Source organism: Galeopterus variegatus, unplaced genomic scaffold (genome assembly GCF_000696425.1).
Source record: "Galeopterus variegatus unplaced genomic scaffold, G_variegatus-3.0.2 Scaffold408, whole genome shotgun sequence".
NCBI lineage: Eukaryota > Metazoa > Chordata > Mammalia > Dermoptera > Cynocephalidae > Galeopterus > Galeopterus variegatus.
The window spans coordinates 247,261-273,769 of NW_007726519.1; the positions used below are offsets into that span (position 1 = coordinate 247,261).

Here is a 26,509-nt window from a genome sequence, read left to right on the forward strand (position 1 = left end):
ATGTACGATAATGGTTAAGAGCAACGACTCTGAGCTGAACTACCTGAATTAAGTTCTTTTTTTTTTTTTCTTTTTTTGTCTTTTTTCGTGTCCGGCAACGGATCGCAACCCTCAGTGTCGCGCCCGTACCAGACCGGGACCGGCAATGGGATCGCAACCCTCGGTGTCGCGCCCACACCTCGCTCAGCCAGTGAGCGGGAACCGGTCTGTATATGGGATCCGAACCCTCGGGGGGAGCGCCGCCTCGCTCCCAAGCAGTGCACTGTAGCAGTGCGCCACCGGGCCAGCCCCCTGAATTAAGTTCTGATTTCATCACTTACTAGCTGTGTGATCTTAGGCAAGTTACTTAATCGGTCTGTGTCTTGGTTTTCTTATGATAAATTGGGGACAATGATGATATTACCTGTCTCATGAGGTTGCTGAGGGGATTAAGGGAATTAATACAAGTAAAGTGCTCAGAACAGTGCCTAGATATAGCAAGCGTTAGCTATTTAAATAAAAAAGAAGGAAAAGGTGGTAGAGGAGGAGGAGGAGAAGCAGTAATAACAGAGGGGAACTGGAGCACCATACTGCATGACACTTTGCTTTATTGCAGCCTTATTTTGAAGAATTTGAAAGGCAGTAATTTTTGTTCTCACCATACTCTGTACCTATTATGAAAATGAGGCTGACCAATTGCCCTCTTGGCTGAGATTCCAAAGTAAAGCAAGGTAAAGACAGTTCCTCATAAGTGGGTAACAAGTATTGTACCTGCTTGCCCACCCCTCAGAGCAATGTACGTGCCCCACCTGCTTGCCATATGCAAACACTAGTTCAAATGTTGGCTCTCTTCCTCCTATGCTTCTCCCAGATAACTAGCCATTCAACAGCTTTCTTTTTATTTTTTTATTTTTTATTTTTTTAAATGTGGAATGCTTCACGAATTCGTGTGTCCATGCTGGTCCTCTCTGTGTTGTCCCAATTTTAGTATATGTGCTGCCAAAGTGAGCACTCAACAGCCTTCTTTGTATTGACTGCAAAGGGCTTTGGCTTTAAATTTAAAGAATTGAAGACATTTCTCCGAGGTGATAGCAGCGGGTTGACCTTGTTTGTGGGAGTGACTGCAGAATTTAGGCTACATTTTACTGCTGAAGGAGGTAAAATCCACAAATAGTAATCAATACAAATTTTTAGTCAGGAAAATAATCAGCTTACAGTCACTTTTTCAGAAGCTTGATATTTCCATGCTACTTCGGGGGACTTGAATAATAATAATATTGCTATAACAGAAACTTATTTAGTATTTATCACGTTTCAAGAGTTATGTCTGAAAGATTTACTTCCACCCATAGACCTCTGCTTAATTCAAAACTACATTGAGTTTTGTGTCTAAAAAAACCCACAGACTCAATTCAATAGATACTTTCGTAGATAGTGCAAAGTATAACCTCAAATCCCAAATACCAAATAAATCTATGAATACCAAATAAATGTTATAAGCATTTGTTTAAATACACAAGGTTAACTGCCCCCAAAATGAAGCGAATCTGTAATGTGTTTTATTCTGAAAAACAAATTCTTAGTGCTAAGTTCTAGGAGCTGGTTATGCGGAGGGACACCCCTCATAAGAGCTCACTCAAGGGTCTGGAGAATAGAATCAGAATTCTCTTTGCACCTAGTTCATAACTTGCACAAAGTGGGCTTGATAAATCCTTGTCATATGAATATATGGGTGGCACCATCTTCATCCTGCCCCCGCTGCCACCCCTTTACTAAATGATAAAATAAGATCTCCAGTGGTGTGTGGCTGAGAGAGCACCGTTACTCCTGCCTGTGCCAACTGTTTCATGCTCACTGTCCTGGTTTTGCCTCCTGGGGTTGGCTGCCAGCTCACAAGAATGGAAAATCCTACATAACAGCCATTCTTCCTTAGAAATTAATAAAGAGTGCTATTTTTAATTTTAAAAACCCTGTAAAGAATGGAGAAGGGTTGGCTGATGGCAAAATAATCTTGAGATTAGTAATAATTTTCATTTATTTGCAGGATGCTTGTAAGATTCTCTTCACAGCTATGGTAAAGGTTTTAGATTTGGCTTGAGCTGAATTGACAGGACCATGGAGGCATTTTTCTAAAGCCCAAGTCTGAATCCTCAAGTGAAAACTTCGGATCTCAGTGAAAACATCTGAAGTTCTCTTCCTCTACAAAAAAGTCTATGAGATGCCATTTCCTTGTTTGTAAAACCAAGAGTGTTGGACTAAGCAATCCCGAATGTAACTTTAAGCTCTAATAACTCACTGCACTGTCCTTGGCCCTACACATTTCAATCTTTTTTTGTTTTCTTCTGATCATGACGGGGACTGGAAGAAGTCAGGCAATGGGCTGTAGAGTTTAGTATTAATGTGAAATTGGATGAGTGTGAGCAGAGGAGGAGAGATGAGCATTTTCTTATTTCAGATTCATGTGAACTCTTCAACACCAGTTTGCAAAGTTCCATGATTCTTTTCCTGTGATTGTCTGCTTTGTAGGCAGCATCCTGGCCATTAATTTCTATCTCCCCGCTGTGGAAACCAGCCAAGGATACATTATTGACCACCTGCTCACTTTCTTACACAAGACGACTCCTCAGACTTATTTTCTTTGCTTTCTCCTCCTGCTGGTTTATAGCTTTCCCTTATGTAGCAATAAAACTCTTGGAGAGTCCTCTTAAGGATGAATTAATGCCACTTAAGTATATTTCCGTTAGCTGCCCTTTGATGGTTCCATTTAAAAATACAGGGAGAGTTGGGGCAGCTTGGTTCTGATTGAAATTTTCCTTCCTTTTGCTCTAAAGTTACCATTCCTCAGAAACACTTAGTTACACTCCAAGAGAGCTTTGTTAACAATGAAAAAATGTCTGGGAAATATTGTCAGAAGACAAACTCACCATCTTTCAGTAATTTTTTTCCCACTGGAAAGGTATTTATATTATAAAGAGACCCAGCTCAGCCTGTGTGAGCTTTTCTTATATTCCTTTAAATACCAGAAAGTGTGTGAATTCCAGAAAAGCAGAATGAGATCTTGCTCTCCACCCTAATAGCAAACAGATTAAGGATCGGTTGTCATGATCTCATTGTGACTTTGGGTAGTCTGAGATTTATTTTTACATTCCCCACATTTTATATTTTATTAATTCATTTGAATCTTGTGTTTAATCTGTGTCTCCTTTGGGACAGAACATCCTATGAGGTTCAGTTAAATCTTCTCTCAGTCCTAGCTCTGAGAGTTGGAAAATATGTGTGTCCTGAGCTTGCCACTGGCCTGTGTGTGGCCGTGAGTAAGTCGCTCAGGTTCTCTAGGCTTCTGGCTTCTCTGCTGTAAGACAGTAATAGAATCTGAGTATTGAAGAAAAAATTCCCCCCAGAGAAGCAGCACTGTCCTGGAAATTAAACTATTTTCATTCATTCCTTATTTTGTTTGCTTACGAAGTGAAGCTAACCAGGTGGTGTGCAGTGAAGATTGAGGTAGTGTCCATGATCCATCCCACTGAGCTCACTGCCATATACTACTTTAGTTTTCTTGTTTGTCCCACTCCACAAACAGTTTTTGAACCACCATGCTGGGAACTATGGAAGATTCAAGCACAGTTAAGATGTCGCTTCTGCCTCAATGGCAATACAAGGCAAAGACATGTATGAAAAAGAGAACACTTCTGCTTCCTCTCCTTATCGGGTTTTCTGTTCCCTTCTTTTCTCTTCTGTCTGCTTTTTCTCTTTCACTTGTCCTTTCCCATCTCCAGCCCTGATTCCTTTGCTGTTTCACAGAGCACCTGGTGTTCCAACCTGGAATTTACAATCTCATCAGTTCATTTTGAACCTAAGCCATAATAAAGATGAATGTTCTTCAGAGACCACAGTGGGACACAAATCAAAATCGTATTCTCTCCTAACAGAATTCAAGGGCAGACTTCTTGTAATCGAGGAGGAAATGCCAATGTGGTATGATTAGGGTGGCCTTAAAATGTACCCATCCCTACCTGGAACCAAAACACCTCTTCCATAGTTCTGTCGTGTGCCTGCCATTTCTATTAAAGTTCCAGAATCTGAGAAAGCTAATACAGTCTTAAGATTTGTATGACAGATGATTGACCTATAATGGAGAACAAGGCCTGAGGAGCTTGGACTCAGGGCATATAGGAGTGTTGGGCTTGGGGCATTCTAGGAGGTCTGGGTGGGTTGGGTAGGGGATAACATGGAGGTGCAAGGTCACAGATACCTTAGGAAGGTCAGAGGCATGAGATGGAGGCACGAAGCCTGGACTTGCTGTGAAGACTCTGTAGCAACTCCTGGGGAGAGGGGCTGGTCATGATGGCATGATTAATTTTTATCTACCACATCAACCTTAAGAGGTAAGAGCTAATGTATTTAAGAAGAATCCCCTGCAGGTTGGCCTCCCAGGAAAGGATCTGATCTCCAGCAAAGCTCCGTGGAAACTGGCTACAGCCAGCCCTAAGTCTGTGCTTTGGATAAACAATCCTGGTTATTTGCAAGGCCTGGACCCCAGCCTTCTCTCCCCACATCACGCCAGTGGAGGGGCTGGTGCTTCCCAACAAGCACAGAGAAGGGGAAAATCCTACCACTGGCCTACAGCATTATGTAGCTAGAGCTACAAGGCTTGGACCCCATCTCTAGACAGGAGAGAAGCTGGGGGTCCTCTTGGCCACGATTAATGAGAGGCCAGGTGAGGACTGGAGTCAAGGTTCTGCCACATCATACTGCTATTTTATCTTAGCCTCTGATCACACCAGGGGAAGGGCTAATGCTGCTCTACTCATGCAGTTTAAATGCCTCACAGGCCAAAGGGCAGGAGCCCTCTCCTGGAGTCTGACTTCCAGGTCTGCTGGATCTTTGTGCCTGACCCTAGCCTGGAATGTGCCAAGGAGAATGGGGACCCTCACACCTACTCCTGCTTCTCTCTCTGTAAATTTTCTCTCATAAATACTGCCTGGCCATTTGTCTTTGTTTGCACAATAACCTCCAGACCTTACCCCAGTGCTCTACTCGGAAATCGGAGTTCTAAGAAAAATGCAGAGAAATACTTTGACTCATTAATTAATTAATTCAATGATCCATCCATTCAACGTTATTCAGGACTTAGTAAGTGCCAGGTGCTGGAGACACAATAATGAGTGGTGAATGAGGTCCCTGTCCTGGCATGACTCAGTCTAGAGGGATTGGCTAGCTGAGGAATTGATTGCATCAGTTTTTCTATCTCTGTGAAATTAGTAACAGGGAAACCTTCACCTCCTGTGCATGTGTGTTGGGCTGACCAACTCACTTGGATGATAATTGCCAGTATTTTTACAATCTCATGCTGGCTTCCCTCCATCTCCCAGCGTGTGATTAGGCTTCTTCTGCACTCCAGCCTTTGATGTGTATCCATAAAAAACAAACTGATTTTAATATCAGTCTGAACAAGACTTGCAAAGAATGCAAATAGAAGACATTGCATAGCAAACACAAATAACTTCTGAATGATATTTATGAGTATCTGGCCTTATACAGAAGCACATTGAAAAAAATGAGTTATTCATAAGAACTCTAAGGCAGGCAGAGAATTACTAAACCTACATATTATTTGGCAATATAATGATATTCTGGATTTTTTTTTTTAGAGGAATCCTACTAGGTTCTTACTGCTGAACTCTACTTATTCTAGCTTCTAACAAAATCAAATGGCACGATAACTTATGAAGAAAATTACTTTTAAAAAAATGTATGTCTATCATTACCCACTACCTATTCATCTTCCAACCTATCATTTCTCTCCTCATCTACCTATAGTTATAAATGCGGACATAGTGCTATGGAGACACAAAGGTTAGCTATTTGCTAGGTTCCGAGTTTTGATTGGGTATAGATATATATATTTCCAGCACTTGTTAAAGGATCTTTTGGATTTAACATATAAATTATAATTACTTTCTGTAACTTACATGAAGCTTTTCCTTCTTCAAAGAGCTCAAGTTGCTACAAAGTTAGTTTTAAAATAAAGATCCTCAAAATAAACATCCTATGTGAATATAAATCATAATAGCCTGAATTTTCATTTATCTTGTGTCTTGTCTGATTCATGAAACATACAGATATAGATAAAAATCAGAGGAGAAACATCATACTAAAATGCAGTGATGCCTTGGTAGTTGGCTCACTCCTGGCCTTACGTATCTGAAGAGCCTGCTCATTGTGACATGGAAGACAGGCATTAACATTGGCACTACCAGGGGTTACTTGAAGTGCTGTTATTATTGGCAATTCAATGAATACATATTTAGTGAGGGCTTAGAATGTTTTAAGCACTTCTAGACTCTATTAGTAATGACAATATTAAGAGGCAAGTGCCAGACACTGTGCTAGTGTTACATAAATTATTTCATTTAATTCAAGCCCAATGACCTGAGAGGCATTCGCTGTTATCATATTCATTTTGTAGACAAGGACATGAGGGCCCAAGAGGTCAAATCACTTGTCTGAGGTCGTCACACAGCTAGTAAGTATCATAGCAGGATTTGAGTCTGCTGGTCTATCTCCAGAGCCTTCACTCTCTAGGACTACTATGGATTAAAGGTACTAGAATAATCCATGGTATCAATACCTCAAGAAGGCAGTTCAACCAAGTTAAAAAGTACCCCTTAAATCATTGCTATGTTTTAGTTGTTTGTTCCCATTAGTACAAATATTGCCAGGAAGGCTGATGACACTCCTCTTCACATCCCCAAGCCCTGCCCAAACACAGCAATGGCCAGGAAACCACGGAACACACTTCCTGTGATTTCTCCCGGCCAGTGCTCTGTGACCTGGGGATCCTCTGACATCCCCATCGTGCTGCCCAGGACGGCTCACTGAGACCCTGCACATAAACCTGTCCCCACTTTTCATATGATCTAATTTCATTATTTCTGCCTTGTACTATTTAATTTTTAAAGGTGACTTTATTTTTTAGAGCAGTTTTGTTTACAGCAAAGTTGAGTGGAAAGTACAGAAAATACCCTGATATGCCCCTTCTCCCATACATACACAGCCTCCCCCATTATCAATATCCCACACCAGAGTGGTACATTTGTTTCAAATGATGAACCCACTCTCACCATTATCACCCAAATTCCACTGTTCACACTAGGGTTTACTCTCGGCACTGTACATTCTATGGGTTTTGACAAATGGATAATGACATGTATCCACCATTGGCAGTATCCACAGAGTAGTTTCACTGCCCTGAGAATTTGTACTTGCCCGTTCATCCCTCCCTACCCAACCCCTGGCAACCACAGACCTTTTTACCGTCTCCATAGATTTGCCTTTTCTAGAATCATATAGTATGTAGCCTTTCAGATTGACTTCTTTACTTAGTAATATGCATTTAAGGTTCTTCCATGTCTTTTTATGGTTTGATAGCTGATAAGGATTGAGTTGGGTCCCCCAAGTTTTATGTATTAGAAGCTTAATCCCCATTGTAACTGCTGAGTGTGGGAAATCCTATTATGGTAATAGAAAGGTGGGGACTTGGAGAAGTGATTGGATTCTGAGGAGCATGCCCTAACGAATGGATTAATAATGGTGGTCATGGGTGTGGTTCTGAGGGCTTTAAAAGGAGAGCACGTGAGAGTCTCTCTCTCTCTGCTTCTGCCATCTCTCAATGTGATACCCTGTGTTGCTGAAGCCACCACCAAGGAAGGCCTTCACCAGATGTATTCCCTGGTCTTTGGACTTTCCAGTCTCAGAAACTGTAAGCAAAAAATTTCATTTTCTTACAAATTACCCAGTTCCAGATATTTTGTTTTAAGCAACAGAAATCGACTAATACAATAGCTCATTTCTTTTTAGCACTGAATAATATTCCATTGTCTGGATGTACTACAGTTTTTTTTTTTTTTCCCTTTTTGTCTTTTTTCATGACCGGCAACGGATCGCAACCCTCAGTGTCGCGCCCGTACCGGACCGGGACCGGCTACGGGATCGCAACCCTCGGTGTTGCTCTCGCACCTCGCTCAGCCAGTGAGTGGCTGGTCTGTATGTGGGATCCGAACCCTCGGCGGGAGCGCCGCCGCGCTTCCCAAGCGGCGCACTGTAGCAGTGCGCCACGGGGCCGGCCCATGTACTACAGTTTTTTGAACAGGGTCTTTTTAAATCCAAATTTTAGACTTCCTGACATTCTCCCCTGACTTAAGAAAATATGCTTATGGGCTCTGCTAGACAGTAACCGGGTAACTTAACAAATCAACATTGGAAGGTATTCATGACTCACAATGGTATTATTGGGTTACTGCTCCAGGATAAAACATTTCTCTTTTAATAGAGTTCTGGTCATCCAAAGAGGAATTTGTGATGGGGAAACGTGGGAGTGTGAGGATCACTCAGAGGATCTTTGAGGGAAGGTGACCCCTTGATGCCCGAGATGAGACCACATGGGTACCTTATCCCCACAGAGGAGGGTGAGCTACGGTTCCTTAAGCACCTGCTTAATACTACATTTTGGATTCATTAGCATCTTCACAGCTAACATGCTGGGGTTTTCATGAATGGAAACCAGAAAAGAGGCCCTGGCTTATTCTCAGTTGTGCAGAATTAACACAATCACAAACCCAGCTTGATTATCCAGGAAGGTGCCAGCACATGCCTGTTTTGTAGAAAGCACAGTAGACTTGAGAAGTATTAATTTCAAAGGGTTTACTATGCCTGGCATATTCTTGGTCAGAATTTATTAAAGGATACTACCTTTTTGCCTCATCTGAGTAATGATCATTATGGACCCCTGAGTCACTGAAATATCCCCACTTGACTTCCAAGTAGTTACATTTAACCTAGCAATGCTGAAACTATACTTCCGGTTAGAGTTAGTACTCATATATTTTATAATTATTCAAGAATTGGTCCACACTGTGTATGATGTAGTAAAATAATTATTCTTCATGAATCCATCTAACTCTGTTAGAGTATGATTATATAAATATTCTTTATCATTTGAAAAATGTAAATAAGGTTATAACATTCTTCCACTGAAAACCCTCCAATATGTTCCTATTATTCTTTGAATAAAATCTAAACTCCCTTCCATGGCTTACAGATTCCTATCTTTTCTGGTCCTTCCCATCCCTCATTCTACTTCCACCTGTTGACTAAGCACCAGCCACACTGGTTTCTCACTGTTCTTTGAATTCACCAGTTTGGTCCTGCTAGAGCCTTTGGGTGTGCTATTCTTTCTTCCCAAATGGACTTGACCCAGCTTTTCACGTGGCTGGCTCCTTTTCATGGCATAAAAGTCTCAACTAAATGCCATCTCTCAGAGAAGACTTCCCTGACCACTCTGGCAAAGGCACTCTCTACCGGTCACTCTTTATCACATTGACTTATTCATAGCATTTCTCAACAGTTGCTTATGTAATTTACTCATTGTCTATCTCCCCTGCCATATCTATAAACTCTTTGAGAGAAGGGACCTGGCCTTTATTCACTGTGCTGTTTCCCCAGTGGCTGGCACATAGCAGGTGCTCAACAACAATATGGGAAATGAATGATTGGATGGATGACACCATGGATTCTGTGTCCTGTGAGTATATATTGCGTGCAGGTGTGCACCTGTAGAGGGAAACACCTCTTCTCTATTTTCTCTTTGTGGAATATACTAAAAAGCATATGTACTTCACAGGGTCTGGTTTTCCAAAGCTTTGCAGTTTCAAATATTGACCTTGCAAGGACAGGAACTTTCCCTCAGGCTATAAGTCTCTGTTGCAAGATAAGGATTGTGGTACAGCAGGTTGCTGGCTCAAAGACAGACTAGTTACTGATTGTTATGTAAAGATACTGAGAAATTGCTGTTAAGAAGGAATGCCTCTCTCTTGAGGGTTCCAGGAGATTAACAACTTCAGGGCCTCTCACTGCTCAGAAGAGATGGGCTTTGAGTAATCCTTTGCATCTCCATCACCCAGGGGAAGTGGGGTGACAAATCCATGGGGGGCGAAGCAACACAAAGCAACACTCTTTTGTTGTTGTCTCTGCCACCAGGTAGCACATGGAAATTCCCTGGCTAGCTTTTATTTCTGCATTCCCCAGGGCTTAGCATTTGGCACATAGTAGTTGGTGAATACATGTTATTGAGTGAATGGATAAGTTTGAGGGCAATGCTGATGAATCTCTTTAAAAAACAGGCTATGCAGGCCGGCCTATGGCTCACTCGGTAGAGTGTGGTGCTGATAACACCAAGGCCACGGGTTCGGATCCTATATAGGGATGGCCGGTTGGCTCACTGGCTGAGCGTGGTGTTGAAAACACCAAGCCAAGGGTTGAGATCCCCTTACCAGTCATCTTTAAAAAAATAAATAAATAAAAAACAGGCTATGCCATTTTGGACTGATGGAGTACACACTCTATGAAAACATGACACCTAGGCATTCTGAATATTTTAAGCTCAAGGAAACTGAGAAGACTGCAGATGCAGGAAGGTCACTCTCTGACCTTATCCTGCCTTTTTCTCCTGAATTAGACTATAAAAGAATTCTCTGACTTGCCTCTGCTGAAAGTAGGTCATAAGATCTTCATTCCAGAGGTGTCCTGCCCTGTACCTGGAGGCCAAGAAGAATCTGAACAAGCATGCCTTCCCCCCTCCCCCACCTATACACACAGTTTCTTATCATTAGATCATACCCCTTTGTCCTCCAATCATGCTTCTGCCATAAAATACAGTTTTCCCTGGGTCTTTGGGTCTCCATTTCTGAAGGCTCACATATAACTTATATTAAATAGATTTGTACTCTTCTATTAATCTGTCTTTTGTTATAAGGGTCTCAGCCATGAAAAAGATATTACTTTTTTCTCCCCTGTCGCATATAATACAATATAAAGCCAATGTCATGAACACTGGTCTCTAGTGAAGCTGCAGTGGCCTGACACTGGTCTCGCCAGCCTTCCAAAGTCCCTGCTGACTCATTCTCTTTTTCCAAGGAGCACATGAATACATAGCACGCTGCCAAGGAGGCAAAAAGCAGAATGTCTGCCCTTATTAACAACCAGAATCCTTGTCAATCCAATTTCCATGATAAAATGATGGCAGTCTATGTCTGGAGTTAGCCCCATGGTTCTTGCATTCTGGGAAATGCTGGGACAATAGAATATGAACTGAGAGTTGTTGAATGCTCACCACATGCCGGGCAATATGTTAGGTGCTAGATGTAGGTAATCTTATTTAATTGTGTCAACACTCCTGTGAAGAGCTATCACCCTTAAAAACAAACAAACAAACAAACAAACAGGTGAGGAACCAGAGGCTCAATATTGGGTTACTTGCACAACTTCACACAGCTGATATTGACAGGCCTAGGATTTCAATTTCTTCCTGACTCCAAATGCTGTGCTCTTTATACCATAGGCACCATAAGAGCAACCAAATAACAACAAAATCCTGTCCTGTATGATTCACTTGGGTTAACAAAACCCCCTTCTGAAGTGCAGGTATCCTCTGCTAGAGTTCTCCTACTAAGTTATTCACACAGGCGTGTGGGTAACTTCGATAACATTAACCTCTACTTGCTTTGGAATGGAGATCATTATCCCAGTGACAAGGTACAAGTTGGAATGAAGTGCTGGGCAGATGGAGGGTTTCTGAGAGTGTGGTCCCTCAGGAGGGAAGACCTGGGGTGGGTGAGAAACTGGGGGCTATGAGGAGGTGTGGATGGTGGGTGGTCCCAGTACTGCACCAGCTGGGTCTACACTAACATTTTGTATCAGGTATTCAGAAAGCTGTTTCCTAGGAATTCTGACTGGTAGGATGGTAGGTGTGAGAAACAGCACAGCAAAGCAGTTATGTGTGTGGGATCTAAACCAGACCCTTAAAGGTTTAAATGCTGCCTCTGTCCCTCATGGGCTGTGTGACCTTGGGCAAATTACTTACCTCTCTGTACCTCACACTGTTCACCTGTGAAATGGTGATAACTAGCAACACACATTACACTTGGTGCGGTGAGGAGTAGATGAGATTTTTCCATATACAGTGCTCTGAACAGTGCCTGGCAGCAAGTGATTCATGAATGTCAGCCTTTAGAGTGCGATTTTCCGTACCACCTGAAGGTTCTATTCTGCCACCAGCAGATTACAAATTGTCAGTCTCATGTGATCATTCTAGTATGTGTAAAATTAGACCAGGTGGTTTGGTGCTTGATTGTGGGAACAATTGTGCAAAAAAAAAAAAAAAGTCTTTTGGTGTTCCTTAGCTTTCAAGAGTTTGGGTTTACGGGACCCCTGCACCCCATATGCAGGAATGCAGGAACTTTTTAGCTAAAAGAAACATTTATTTTGCCCTTACAACTTTGCTATTAATTTAACTTAACATGACCAACTAAGATTTTATTTTGAATTTGAAGTGTGATTTTATTTTGAATTTGATGTGCCAATCTCAATCAAATTTTATGTTCAGATGAGCTTCCATTGTATTTTATAATTTATGACAATCTCCTTTTATCACAATCAAAAGGAGGATAGGGCAACATTCTTTTCCTAGGTCCAGGAATTTGAAATTATTCTTCTCAGTTGGCTTTTCATGCCAACTTGCTCTGATAAATATGATATTATTATCATTAGCATTATCTTCACTTCTCATTCTTTTAGTTTGGGGCATCTGCTTTGTTTTTTATAATATCACGCCCCTCCATGCTTTGCCTGCACATTGTGATTCCGAGGCTCAGTGCCAGGATGCATTCTATGTTGATCTGCTTTCTGATAATCAACTGAGATAGTGTTGATGGGTGCAATATATTTGTGTTGGAGCAAAACATTCATCCTACTGAAATATGTCTTTATAAAAGAAATGCTCTTAATCCTCTCAAAGACTGAGCCAGGTCATCATGGATAAATGGGAGGTATTTGAGGTTTCCTTCCTTTCTTTCTTTCTGCCTTCCTTCCTTCCTTCCTTTCTCTCTTTCTTTCTTTTCCAAAAAAACTTCCATTGGGTGCCTGAGCTGTTATAAGAACATTAATAAAAATCTTGTCAGTTTAGAGTTATTGCTATTCCTGAAGAAAAGGTAAATTTATATATTTTAAAATCTGGACATACGAAGGTTTAAAAAATATTGTTGTAGAGTTCTCCTGGCTACATTTCCTTAGCTCTTTCCAAGCTTTGGGCTGGAGAAACTTAAAAGTATCTCTGTGCCAAAGTTAAATATTAAATGAAAACCTTGTGTCTGAGAAACTCTAGGATTAATAAATAGTAGTGAAATAGGTATGATCCCAAATCATCAGAGAAGGAAATCTCTAAAGGGAATTGGGATTGCGATGTAAACAGTGTCACTATTTGATCTGTGAGATAAACGCACAGGGAAAAGATGGGCCATGGCATATTTCAAGTCTGGAGGGGCACCATCTCTTTGAATGTATCACAGTATTACATCTATTATTGTTGAGGTAGGACACACACAAAAAATAATTGAAGAAGCCTAAAGGAGTTAATGCTTCACACAACTGTGTGATGCAATATCATAAGAGAGTCTCCCTTCCCTAGAGGACATCATCTTTAACTACCAGTAGCATTGGCTTCCAAAAGTCAATTATTCCGGTGAATATTAACTTTAATAGTACCACATTTTCCTTCAAGGTTTATTATTTCTTTCTTAAGGGAAACACTAGGGGAAAATGAAATATTGTTGAATCAGGAATATAAAAGTTAAGTTTTCCTTTCTGAGTTAATTGTAGTGATCCTTTGCTTCCCAGCCTTAAATGTGCAGATTGGATGAGTTGTTTGAGTTTCAGTTCTTCCTTGTAAGTGTGTTGCAGTGATTAGCAACCATGCTGAGAGGCAGTCTGCAAGGTAGAAAGAGCCTGTGGGCTGCAGAATCCAAGCTACCTGAATTTGGATCCTGGCTCTGCCACTTACCAGCTGTGTAACCTTAGGAACCTCCATTTCTTAGCCTGAAAAATGGGAATAATAATCTTTATGTGGATCATATTTGGTTAAAAATGTCTGATAGTTGCCTGGCAAACTCGACAAAGGGTAGCTATATGGGTGTATTTGTATTTTTGCTATGACTGTGGTTCTGGGATCCAATAGGACATTGATATAGTTTTTACCAACCAATTCTGTATCTTAGGTACATCTATAAACAAAACCATTCTTAAAAGAAGTAATACCTCCTGGGTTTGTTGAGCTAGCATCTTATATGTAAATATATATTAGCTTCAGAAAGAAAGTACCTGTGGTAATAGTTACTTTACCTTGCATTGAATGGTGTTTAAAAACTTTTCTGAATTAAAAATGTAATTTTAATGTTTTTGAGTAGGCATCAGAAGAGAAACCTGTTGTGTTGGAGAAGAGAAAGTCATTAAGGATATCTAGTAAAAATAAAATGAGATGTTAATGAATTTAGAGAAAACTGTAACCAATGAGACCATATAGGGAGATACACAAAAGAATAAGAAGAAACTATGAAATGTTAACATTCTTAGACTGGGGGCCAAGAACATAGATATGACCAATAGCAGGTAAAAGATCAATTGAGCATTACTCTGGCTGCCTTGCCTACAGGGACCTCTGCCTTACACTAACAACGAATGCCAGTGAAGTGAACAGTAACTAGATGTAGTATAATTAAGTGCTCCAAGCTTTCCTTTGAAGAATGGTCTGGGGAGGAATTTGGGAAGGGTTTGCACAGCAAAAGTCAGGATCATGAAGAAAGGAATTTGGGCTACAAAAAGGATTTAAACTAGTGTGTATACTTGGAAGCATCTTGGATACTGCAGTCCTGCTCTAATTCCCTCTGGCTTCATTGTGGAGAGTGTAGATAAAAAAAAATGCATGCCTGTGGATACTCATTGCATTACCTCTTTTACTAGATACCCTTTGTTGAATGGATGGAGTGTTGGCTGGAAATTGTAGAGTTTATTCTCTTAGTATTGATTGGTGTGAGTTTGAGCAATGGTAGGAATCATAGCAGACTGGAGGTAAGACTGATGTATGCTCCCTGTTATTCTCAGAAGGGCGAAGCCTACTTAGAGAGGAGGATAGTGAATCAGCTGAGACTATGATAGCTAAGACCTTGTCTCTGTGAGCCATATTTTTATGATGTGCTCATTACATTGCTTATACTTGCTGGCTGATGCAGCTTGTACAAGTATTGCATTCTATTATTCCTGGTTGTATCCCATTAGCTATTTTTTCCAGTTAACCATTATTATTAGTAACTATTCTTTTAATAATTACAAAGAGAAAATATGGTTAACTGATTTATCAATCCTCTAAGAATGCAACTATTTTATATATTGAAAGATACCATATTTGTTCTTAAATTACAGGATGGTCTGGTATGACAGTTAATATTTATGGAGGACTTACTATTTGCCAGGCACTGTTGAAAGCACTATACATTGATTAGCCACTATACTGATTACCTCATTTAATCCTCACAAAAATCCCCTGGAGATGGAAGCTATTATCATAATCATTTCTATCCACCTGTGAGGAAACTGAGGCACAGAGGTTTAATAGCATGTCAAAAGTCCCATAGCCAATAAGTAACAGGGCTAGAATTTGAACTCAGGGGGTTTGCCTCCATGTTATATGCACGTAACTACTACTACACATCACCTGTTTGAATGGGGACCTGGTATATATATATATATACATGAATTTTCCATATTCATGCCCACCCACAACAATTGAATTTGGAACTTTTATACAAATGTTGGTCTGCTCTTTATATTCATGAGCTGCCAGATGAAAACTCAGTTATTGAAGAATATAGAAGAACTTGATTTCTTAAAAAAATTTTCTGAATACTTCTTGTATGCAAAGAACTCTACTAGGAATTGAAAATAAAAATAAGGCACAATCCCTAAAATTTTGTGAACCTTAAAGACAAGAGAATTAAAAAGTTCTCACAAATTTTCTCTTAAAAAAATCCAGTTAGGTGTTCAGAGAATTTTGGGCTGTTCTGATTTCCTTGGCCTCTGGTGGGTGATAGTAGCCATGGGGCCTGAGAAGAAGAAGGCTGTTCTTACCCCAAAGAAAGCAGAGAATCCCAGGTCAGCCAGACACAACTCTTCTAGGTCAAACCTCCAACTATTAGGGACAAATACATGGTTAAATGAGGAAGCATGGCAAAGTGGAGAGTGACTAGTTGGTTGAACTGGCTAGTCCTTTGGTCATAGATCATCCCAAGAAGCAGAATAGGTTTTTGGGTGCATAGGTACTACAGCCACACTGCCCAATTTCAAATCCCAGCTCTGAACGTATTATCTATGTGACTTTAGGCAATGTTTGTTTTGCTCAAAAATCTTTGTGTACTTTACATACATTTCTCTTCTTTGAAATAAGAATAATAATACCTACCTCATATTACTCTTGTGCAGATTAAATAAGTAAATGCATGCAAAGTGCTTGGAATGGTGTCTGGTACAAAGTAGAATGTATGTATTAGCTGTTGTTATTATTCTCATCACTGATAGCAGCAGAAGTGGATCCAGGGGACAAGGAGGAGAAGCACAGCCTGTCTCATTTGGAACAAATGTAAACTCAAAGAACCCATCTTTCCCTCCCATCTTCTGGAGTACATTTCTCTGCCTCCTGCTTTCATCTTCTAAAGAAATTTATGACAATGAAATATGTGCTTGTACTCCCTCCTCTTAATTAAAATTATTTCCATGTTTGATAATAATTCATTGTTAGTGGTGTCTCTTTTGTAATATATAACAGGTTCTGCTTCTTCACCGACTTTGGCCCATTGGAATTGGCAGGAAATCAGATGACTGCACTTGTAATTCAAAGAGCAAATTGCATAATCCTCATTGATTTTGAGGTACAGATGCCTTGAATTATGTGAGGCTATGAATCTTGAGCCTCTAGTTCTAAATCTTCTTTTGAGTTACCTTTCATTGCTACCTAGAAGCTATGTATGAAAAGTGTACAGCAATTGAGATTAATTCCCACTTAGCCATTACAACCAAGGGAACATTAACTCCAAGTACCACCCAGATTGGGCCAAGAAGGACCTCTGCTCTAACTTTCCTCCAGTCATGTCTCCCTCAAGTTCCATGGGGTGAGGAGCCAACAGATTGTGCTATCCAGAGCTCACACCATTCTAGACCATGCTCTGGATACACAGGAGCCTAAAATTTTCTGTCCAGATGATCTTGAGCTCTTTCCAGCCCTGTATGACTGGGTGTGCATCCCTGGGACCAACGTGGGGCCGGGGAGCAGCTGTTTGCTCTGAGCTATGGATGGAGCTTGGCTGTGCAGAGGGGTGTTCACATGCATGGCTGTGAATCCTGTTGTGGTCCATGGGAGGGCTGGGGTGGGAACAAAAGAACCTGGGGCAGGCTGATCTCCCTGCACTTCTGCATTCTGGTGCAGAATTCCAAGGAATTTGAGAATTCTAAATTTAAACTTGGCCTTCCAGGTTGTTATGAAGGTATATTTGTCAAGGGAGAGGGATAGAACATGTTATTTAACAGTTTGTTAGCATGATTCATAACTTTTAAATATTTAAATGTGTGGTGTGTGAGCCTTCATTTGAACTTTTGCCTAAAGCATCACAAATGTTAGAGGCAGTTCTGATTATCATAGATACACACAAAAAACCCTCTGCAAAAATGTCCATGATATTCTCTGCTGATAAAGAAGTGTCCAAGAAACAGCAGTCAGTTCAAATGCAAGAGCAGAGAGGAACTAACAGAATACCAGGGATGACTATCTATTACCATTTTTATTATTTCCTTATCTTGCAAATGAGATTTCTGGGAAGGGAAATGTGATCATATTAATAAATCAAAACCATTAATGAGATGGTTTCACTGGAGGAAAAAGCAGAAGAAAGTAGAGGGAAAATCCCCAGAGGTCGTTGTACCAAATGTGGTATGTATCTGTTCTCTGTCAGCCAAAGCTGTGGTGTCTGAAAATTATTGCTGGAATATCTGGAATTCTTAATAAAACTTCCAAGAAATCTGGGAGCCTCTGGGCAGTGTATGTGAAATTAAGAGGAAAGAAATATTTTATCTTCTGTGAAAGTCACAAGTACAAAGAACAGAGTGTTAACAAGGTAGCTGCTAGGTGTGACAGGGTGTCTGTTTTCTTCTTTTAATGTTCCTTGTAGTTTCTCTAAATGTCTGAAGCAAGGTCATATTGGACAGTGGGGATAACGCCATCTTTCTCTCCTTAGAGTTCTTGGGAGAAAGTTGCTGGTGGGCTGCTCCTGCTTGGCAAGTTGGCATTCCTGGCGGGCACGCAACTGCTAACTGCTCCTGACCTGGTAGTTACAGCTCAACACACGCTGCCAGTATATTCCTGTACCATGTGCAAAGGAGGTGTGAACTAGCAATAGCAAGTGTAGGAGATCCGAACCCTTGACCTTGGTGTTATCAGCTGAGCCGCGAAAGAAAGAAAGAAAGAAAGAAAGAAAGAAAGAAAGAAATCAGATTCTTTCCATTTGGATTTCAACCCCATGGATTGACTGGAGACTCCTTTGATGAGTCAATCTCAGTCTCTTCATTAGCAATCATGTGGCCTCTGGCAAATCATTGAATCTCAGTAAGCCTCAGTTTCCTTACTCGTATAATGAGAATAATAGCAACCTACCTTAGAGGCTTTGTAAACATTGCCAGCACTGCCTGGTTCACAATAGGCGCTTCTTCCTCTAAGTGTTTTGGATCCCCTTCCAAATCAATACAGTATTTTAAACGAAATCAGTACATATTTACATTAGATTTTCTTTTTAAAAGAAAAAGAAATCTTTTAAATTTTCTTTTCTTTTTCTTATTTGAATAAAAAAAATTCTACCCCTCCCCCAATTTATTCAATCATTGTCTCTACATACATGTTGTGGGTATGGTTCTGGAGAGTAACTATTGAGAGGGCCAAGATGAAACTAGAGGATGTTGTTTGACTATTTTCTACCTCTCTTCCAAGAAACTCCTGAGTTAAAAATGCATCTGGCTCTCATTTGCTGCAGAATTTTGCTTATTTGAAATGCTCAAGAAATCAATTGATCTGACTTCAACCAGATGGGGTTCTGTTGGCCATGTAAAAGCCCAAACCCCCATCTGTGTCACTCCCAAGTCTGGACTTCACAAGCAGCCAGTTCCCTTCATGCCTTCGTGGAGGACTTCTTTCTGGCTGCTTTCCTTCTCTGCTGAGCCAAGTGTCAGGCTGGGAATTGAGGCAATAAATCTCCTTGAGTCTTCATATTTGGAATTTCTCCTGTTGCTTCCGATAAGGAAATGACAGAGTCTCTCAGCTCTACATAAAAACCTCAGAGAAATTTGTAATCCAAATCATGTTTTACTCACACAACGGAAAACAAAACGTGCGAAACCTAGCTTGGAGATAACCCCATGGTTTTGAGGGCTTGGGTAGTGAATGTAGAAATTATCTTCAATACAGACTAGATTGCATGTGGAAAATGTCAGAATGGAAATAAATTTCTCCCTATATTTTTAACTATTCTAGTTAAATATTTCTCAATAAGAGAGGGCGGCAAAATTCTTCCTAGGCGAAGGTCTTTGCAACAAATCTTTGCCTTCCTGTAGTAAGAGTGACCTCACTACTGTTTGTACTCCTTCCTCTGCCCCCTCCCCATGTCTATTTTGGCATTTCCTAGTTTCATACTAAGCCTCAATGACTGACTGAAATGAATGTGATTGGAGACCAGCAATTCCTCAAAAATGGGAAGATTTTTCCATGATCTATTAACATGCTTTGAGATTACTTAATGAAGCCACCCTGGGTCTGGCCAACTTCCTGCATGACCATAGTGAAAAGACATTCTCGAAATAAAACAAAGAAAACATTTTTTTTTTCTTTTAAAGTTTCTGGTTGATTTTGAGTATTTTCTATCAAACAACGTCACAGACAACATTCACTGTCTGGCATTTTAGTACAAGTGGTAAAAACTGCTTGGAACAAAAGGCTTCATTCAACAGCAGTTCCCAGGGCCTGCTCTGGTTTGCCTGAGACTCAACCATAAAAGGAGGAGAGCAGTGGGACTGTCTGTAGTAGGAATACTGCAGGGGTTTGGTCAGTGTCAACATGATCTCAACTAGCCAGTGGCCCCTTTCAAAGGAACCATACTGTATGAGAAACCCATTGAAAGCCCACTTAAAAAAAAAAAAAAAAAAAAAGATCTCCTGAGCTTACAGCCAGTCAGGCACAGGGCAACACAACCAATGCTTCTGACACATTCACCATTTGCAGTGAATTGGCCGATCCATTCTTTCTACTATCGACACAACTGGCTTGAGTTCCATTGACTTACCTAGCTCTTTTGGCGTCATGTAGACACAGCTTTTTGAACTAGTAAAGCAGAGTCATTATGCAGCTAATAGAAACATCAGTTAGTCTAAAAATCATGTACATTTGATCTTTAAATGTGTTTTTTTACTTATATTTGAACATGGGTGTGTCTGATGTCTTGAGAGTTCATTTCAAACAAAACATAGAAACCGTTGAGTGAAAAATCTACCATTTTAGCCTTACTTAGTTCTCCCTTTTTCCTGTGTCCATGCTATGACTTGGGACAGGGTAGATTAGGAAATCATTTTGAGGACATTTTTGGGTTAGAAGTCTTTCTTTTACTTTTTACGTTTTATGATAAATTTTGGAAGCTCAGAGAGCTAAGACATTACATAGCAAATATAACTTCTGTACTTCACATTTGTTATGCATTTGTTAAATGCATTCATTTAACAAATATTTCCTTGATGTCTACTGTGAGTCAGGTACTGTACCTTCATACAGTGACAAATAAGACTTGCAAGATTCCTGTTCTCATGGAGCTTTTATTTTAGTGGAGGGAGCTAGACGATAAGTCAAATAAGGCAATTTTACATAGAGGTAAGTGCTATAAAGAAAAGGACCAGGATCTTGCCATGGAATGAAAGTGGATTGCTGCAACTATAGATAGGCAGTCAAGAAGGGGCTTCCTGAGGAGGTGGCAGCTGAAAAGAAGCCATCCATGTGACACTCTTTGGACAGGGTGCAGGCAGAGTGCCCAGCAAGTATCAAGGCTAATCATAGTCCTTTATAGTGAGGATTAATTGAGTTATTAGGTGTAGAAAACTTAGAACAGAACCTGGCATTTATAAATGTTGATGTTTTTTTATTCACTAAATATTCACTGAGTATCTACCACGATCTAGTCTCAGTACTAGGTGTGGCAAATTTAGAAGTACATAGAGAAAGTCCTGACCTCAGGGAGCTCATGCCAGACTCCAGTGCAGTGTTCCTCAACGTGTGGTTTACAGACCTTTTACATCTTACTCACTGGCCTTCCTTGTTCCCAATCTCCTCCCCATGGAGTCTGATTAGAAAGTCTTGGGGAGGAGACTGGAAATTTGCATTTTCTACAAGCTTGTTCTAGTTGATTCTTATGACCACTAAAGATTGAGAACCATGGATTGTGACTAAACTGTGGTTCTTTTCAATACAGTACCTGTTATAGGAGCAAGTATAAGCAATTGCCCCCATTGCAAGGAAAACCTTATGATGGAGTTTACATGTGTTGTCCTCACCAAAACTCAAGTGGAAATCTCATCCCCAATGTGACAGTGCTGGAAGCTGTTTGAGTCATGGGGGAAGATCCCTCAGGAATGGATTAATGCTGTCTCTGGGGGTGGGGGTCCTGAGTGAGTTCTTGCTCTATTAGTTCCTGTGAGAACTGATTGTTTAAAGGACCCTGGCACCTCCTCTCTCCCTCCCTCTCTCTCTCTCTCTCAATCTCTCTCTCTCTCCCTCTCTCTCTGTCTTGCTTCCTCTCCCCGTGTGATCTGCTTGTACCCACCGGCTGCCTGCCACTTTCCACCATGAGTAGAAGCAGCCTGAGGCCCGTGCCAGATGCAGCTGTCCCAGAGTCATAAGCCAAATAAACCTCTGTTCTTTATAAATTACCCAGTCTCAGGTAATTCTGTTATAGCAACACAAAAAGGACTAATACAGAAAATTGGTACCAGAAGTGAGGTGTTGCTATACAGATACCTGAAAATGTGGACGTAGCTTTGGAACTGGGCAATGGGCAAAGTTGGAGGAGTTTGGAGGACTTAGAAGAAGACAAAAAGACGAGGGAAAGTTTGGAATGGCTTAGAGAATTATGTGGTGGTGAGCAGAATGCTGATAGAAATGTGGACCCTAAAGGCCATGCAGATGATGAGGTTTCAGATAGAAATGAGGGACTTATCAGGAATGGGACAAAAGATCACCCTTGCTACACCATAGCAAGGAATTTGGCTGCATTGTGTCCACGCCCTTGGACTTTGTTGAATGTGGGACTTAAGAGTTGTGAACCAGAGCATTTGGTTGAAGAAATTTCTAAGCAGCAAAGCATTAACAAAGCTGCATTGTTACTTCTAACAGCCTACTCTGAGTTATGGCAGCAAAGGCATTATGTAAAGCCCGAATTTAAAAGGGAAGCAGAGCACAAAGATTTGGAAAATTTTCAGCCTGGCCATGCAGTAGAGAAGCAGAGAGCAGGAGAAAAACACAAGGGTGAAGCAGATAAACTGGTTACTAAAGACATTATTTTGGCAGTGAGGCAGCCACATGGTAAGAACCAGGACAATGAGGAAAAAAGCCCTGTAGGCATTTGAGAAGTCTGGAAGGGTGACCCACCCATCACGGGCCCTGAGGCCTAGAAGGACTGAGTTGTCTCTGAGGACAGACCTGGGGTGCAGCTGCCCTTGGGAACCTGCTCCCTGCATCCCAGTTGCTCTGGCTGGAGAAGCCCCAAGTGTGGTTTGTGTAGTAGCTCTGGAGAGTACAAGCCTGAAACCTTAGTGGCATGCACGTTGTGTTAAGTCTGCAGGCAGGCAGGATGTGAGAGCAGTGGAGGCATGGCAGCCTTCACCCAGATTCCAGAGGATGTATGGAAAAGCCTGGGGGCCCAAGCAGAGACCTGCTGCAGGGGCAGAGCCACCACAGAGGCCATCTGCTAGAGCAATGCTGAGCAGAAAAGTGGGGTCAGAGCCCCCACTGGGAACTCCCACCAGGAAAATGTCTAGTGGAGCCAAGACAGTGGGGCTGCTGCCAGGACCCCAGAACTGCAGGGCCACTGGTAACGTGCAAAGCAGGCCTGGAAAAGCTGTAGGCACCAGCACGGCTCATTGTGCTGTGTCTGGCAGAGTTGTGGGAATGAGGCTGCCTGGTGCTTTGGGGGCCCAGCTGCCCCTTTGTGCCCAGGATGCAGGACTTGGAGTCAAGGAAGATTATTTTGGAGCTTTAAGACATCATGTCTGCCCTGCTGGGTTTCAGACTTGTTTGGGGCCTGTTTTTCCTTTCTTTTGGCCTATTCCTCCCTTTTGTAATGGGAATGTGTATCCAATGTCTATTCCACCATTGTATCTTGGAAGTAGATACATTTGGTTTTGTTTTTAAAGTTTCACAGTCTGAAAGAGTTCAGCCTTTGGTCTCAAATGAGACTTTGGACTTTGGACTTTTAAGTTGGTGCTGGAACAAGCTAAGACTTTTGGGACTGTTGGTATGGAATGATTGTATTTTGTATGTGAGAGGGAAATGAGTTCTGGGGGGCCAGGGACGGAATGATGGAGTTTGGATGTGTTGTTCCACCAAAACTCATGTGGGAATCTCATCCCCAATGTGGCAGTGCTGGAAGCTGTTTGAGTCATGGGGGCGGATCCCTCATGAAGTGATTAATGCTCTCTCCAGGGGGGGTGGGCGTCCTGAGTGAGATCTCACTCTATTAGTTCCTGTGAGAACTGATTGTTTAAAGGACGCTGGCACCTCCTCTCCCCCTCTGTCTCTCTCTCTTGCTTCCTCTCACCATGTGATCTGCTTGTACCCACTGGCTGCCTGCCACTTTCCGCCATATGTAGAAGCAGCCTGAGGCCCATGTCAGATGCAGCCGTCTCAGAATTGTAAGCCAAATAAACCTCTGTTCTTTATAAATTACCCAGTCTCAGGTAATTCTGTTATAGTAACACAAAACAGACTAATATACCTCACAATACTCAAGAGTAGCTCTGCCCACTTTATGGAGCCATAAGTATCATGAAATTATGTTTCATAATTAATACCCTGAAATCCTCAGGTATAACTTTTTTATTGATCTTGAGCTGGCTGAGAATGTTGTGTGTTTTGGAGTAAACTGCTTTTGGCTATGGTTTGGAAGGTTTACCTAACAATCTTAAATGTCATTTAATTTAGATTTTAAATGACATTTAAGTGTCATTTAGATTTTAAATGACACTTACGATTGGCTTTTATCTTCTTCTTTTGGAAGAATGTGACAACTAATGTTTGCCAAAGGCTCTTATATCCTGGAAGACTTTATTTGTAAGTAGATTAGCCTAATTGAAATTCCTCCCTTGGGCTCCTCCCCACACATATTTTTAAAGTGTGATGTCACCAAAAGGGAATATGGGAAAGATTTATTTTATCATCTCTCCTTGGCTTTGTACTTCAAGGTATCCTGTTCATTTCTCACTTTAGAATGACACACATTTTTGAAAGGTCTTAGATTCAAGGATCTCAAAAAACACTGGATACAAGCACAGATTCGTGATGATCTTCTTAAGGTTGAGTAATAGCAGCCTCTAAAATCTAGCAGACTAGATTCTATGCTGCAGAAGTGTGAGGCATCCGTTTTTCTATTGAATACTTTCCTAAAAGGGGTTTGGTCAGGGAACAGATATATCCCATCCAATTCCTTTTTCATTTCTCATTTTTTCTTTCTTATTAGTTTTCATCCATAGACACTCAATAGCTATGGCCAGATATAAGGACGATGATGAAAAAAAGGCCAGCCCTGAGTATGTCAGAACTGATAAGGGTGAATGAACTGATGTAAGTTTAAGGCATGTTGGAATCTTAGACACGGATCTCAGATGCTTACACAAAATTGGGAGGGTGGTCAAAAGACACCAATCTTTGGGGCTGACAGCCTGTCAATTTTTGAGTTTTTTTGTTTAACTCTTCAGATTGGCAGTGCTCAACAAAGAGTATGAAGAATGGGTGAGAAACGTAAACCACAGAAAAACTGGTGGAACCTAAGATAAAGATCTGTTAATGCTCAGTCAGTGTAAATGAATGATAAAAAAATGTCCAGCAACAAGAACTTAACTGTGACACCAGAGAAAAAGAGTGTATTAGACAAAAGCTGCTCCACCAGGGAGATATGCTTCTCCTGACATTTTTATTAGGTTTTACCTGATGATGTAGCTTTTTGTATAGAAACAAATATACGGGTACTTCAAAAAGATCATGGAAAGATTTGCATTATCTTCTAAATCTATTTTTCCATGAGCTTTTTGAAGTACCTTTGTAGAAAGAAAAGGTTCCTTTCTACTTTCTTTTTTCCCCCTGTAATTTAGCAATTTACTAAATCTTTTCTTCATTCAAAAAAGATTTGCTGAGTGTTAAGTGTGTGGCAGACACTGGGGACACAGCATGGGCCTAATAATTAGAATATATGGACGCTCAACCATTCACTTAGTTTTTCAGCTTGTTTAAAATTTCTATGCTTCAATTTCCTTCATAGTTCTGTGGTTCAATTTCCTTCATTTCTCAAATGGTGTTGGTAATATAACTTATCCAGCCTAATTCTGAGGTTACCCTGATTAAATATATGCAAATACTTGGGATGACACGAAGAAATCTATTAAAGTAAGGTACTGATATTTTACCCTACTATATTTTAGTTATTACTCTGAATAAGGAGTAACTTTGTCTACGTGTTTATTTTCCTTCATTATCATGAATTAATTATGTTTATGCCAGCAAGCCTTAGCATGATACACACACACAGAAGCAAAGAAACCACTAGTACTTTGATGACCATCCTACAGTGTTTGGTCTATTGAGGTCACAGAAAGTTTGGTAATTGATACATCTTAGATAAGGAGCTAAAAGCAGTTTGGTAATTGATACATCTTAGATCAGGAAACTGTTTTTTAAATCCAAGAAGATCTCTGATAAAAGAATGCTGGAATAAGGGGTATTGTACCTCAATCCACGGGCAAATATATGACTTTCTGCAGTAGTCCTTTAGTGAGGACTCTTAGGAGGCAGGGAACAGGCAGGGGTGCAGAGTCAGGCACCCAGGTCAAGTACAGCATCCAGGAAGAGAAAAGAAATGTGGATCTCCCAGATTCAGCTCTTTACTTCTGCAAATGCCATGAGTGTTACTACTTACTCCTAGCACTTCTGGACAATAGATCAGGAGATCAAATCTGCTGTGTTGGCTTCTTTCATACATACAGGACAATTTGAGAAAGAGCAATATTGTTACTGTCATGATCTCCCTGTTTGCTCTTATGATTAACTGGATAACTCGAGAAGTTAGTCTAAAATTTAATCTGGCTTTACAGAACTCCCAGACTACATCTTTGCGAGTTACAGAACGATGTAAGCTACGTTTTATTTTTTTCTATTTTGTAGATGAAAAAAGTGGAGCCCAGAGCCTTTAGGTGACTTGTCCAAGTTTGCATAGCAAGTTGGAAATCAATTCCAAGTTTGATTCTAAGTCAGTGTTCTTTTTATTGCATTACAGAGGTTTTGTGTAGGTAGAAACATTTC

At 40.8% G+C, this 26,509-nt stretch overlaps 1 protein-coding gene across 1 annotated transcript in view; it reads right to left on the reverse strand.

The window, feature by feature from the left end:
* COL8A1 (collagen, type VIII, alpha 1) overlaps positions 1-26,509 on the reverse strand; it is a 137,109-nt gene that overhangs the window by 18,411 nt on the left and 92,189 nt on the right. The window lies entirely within an intron of this gene.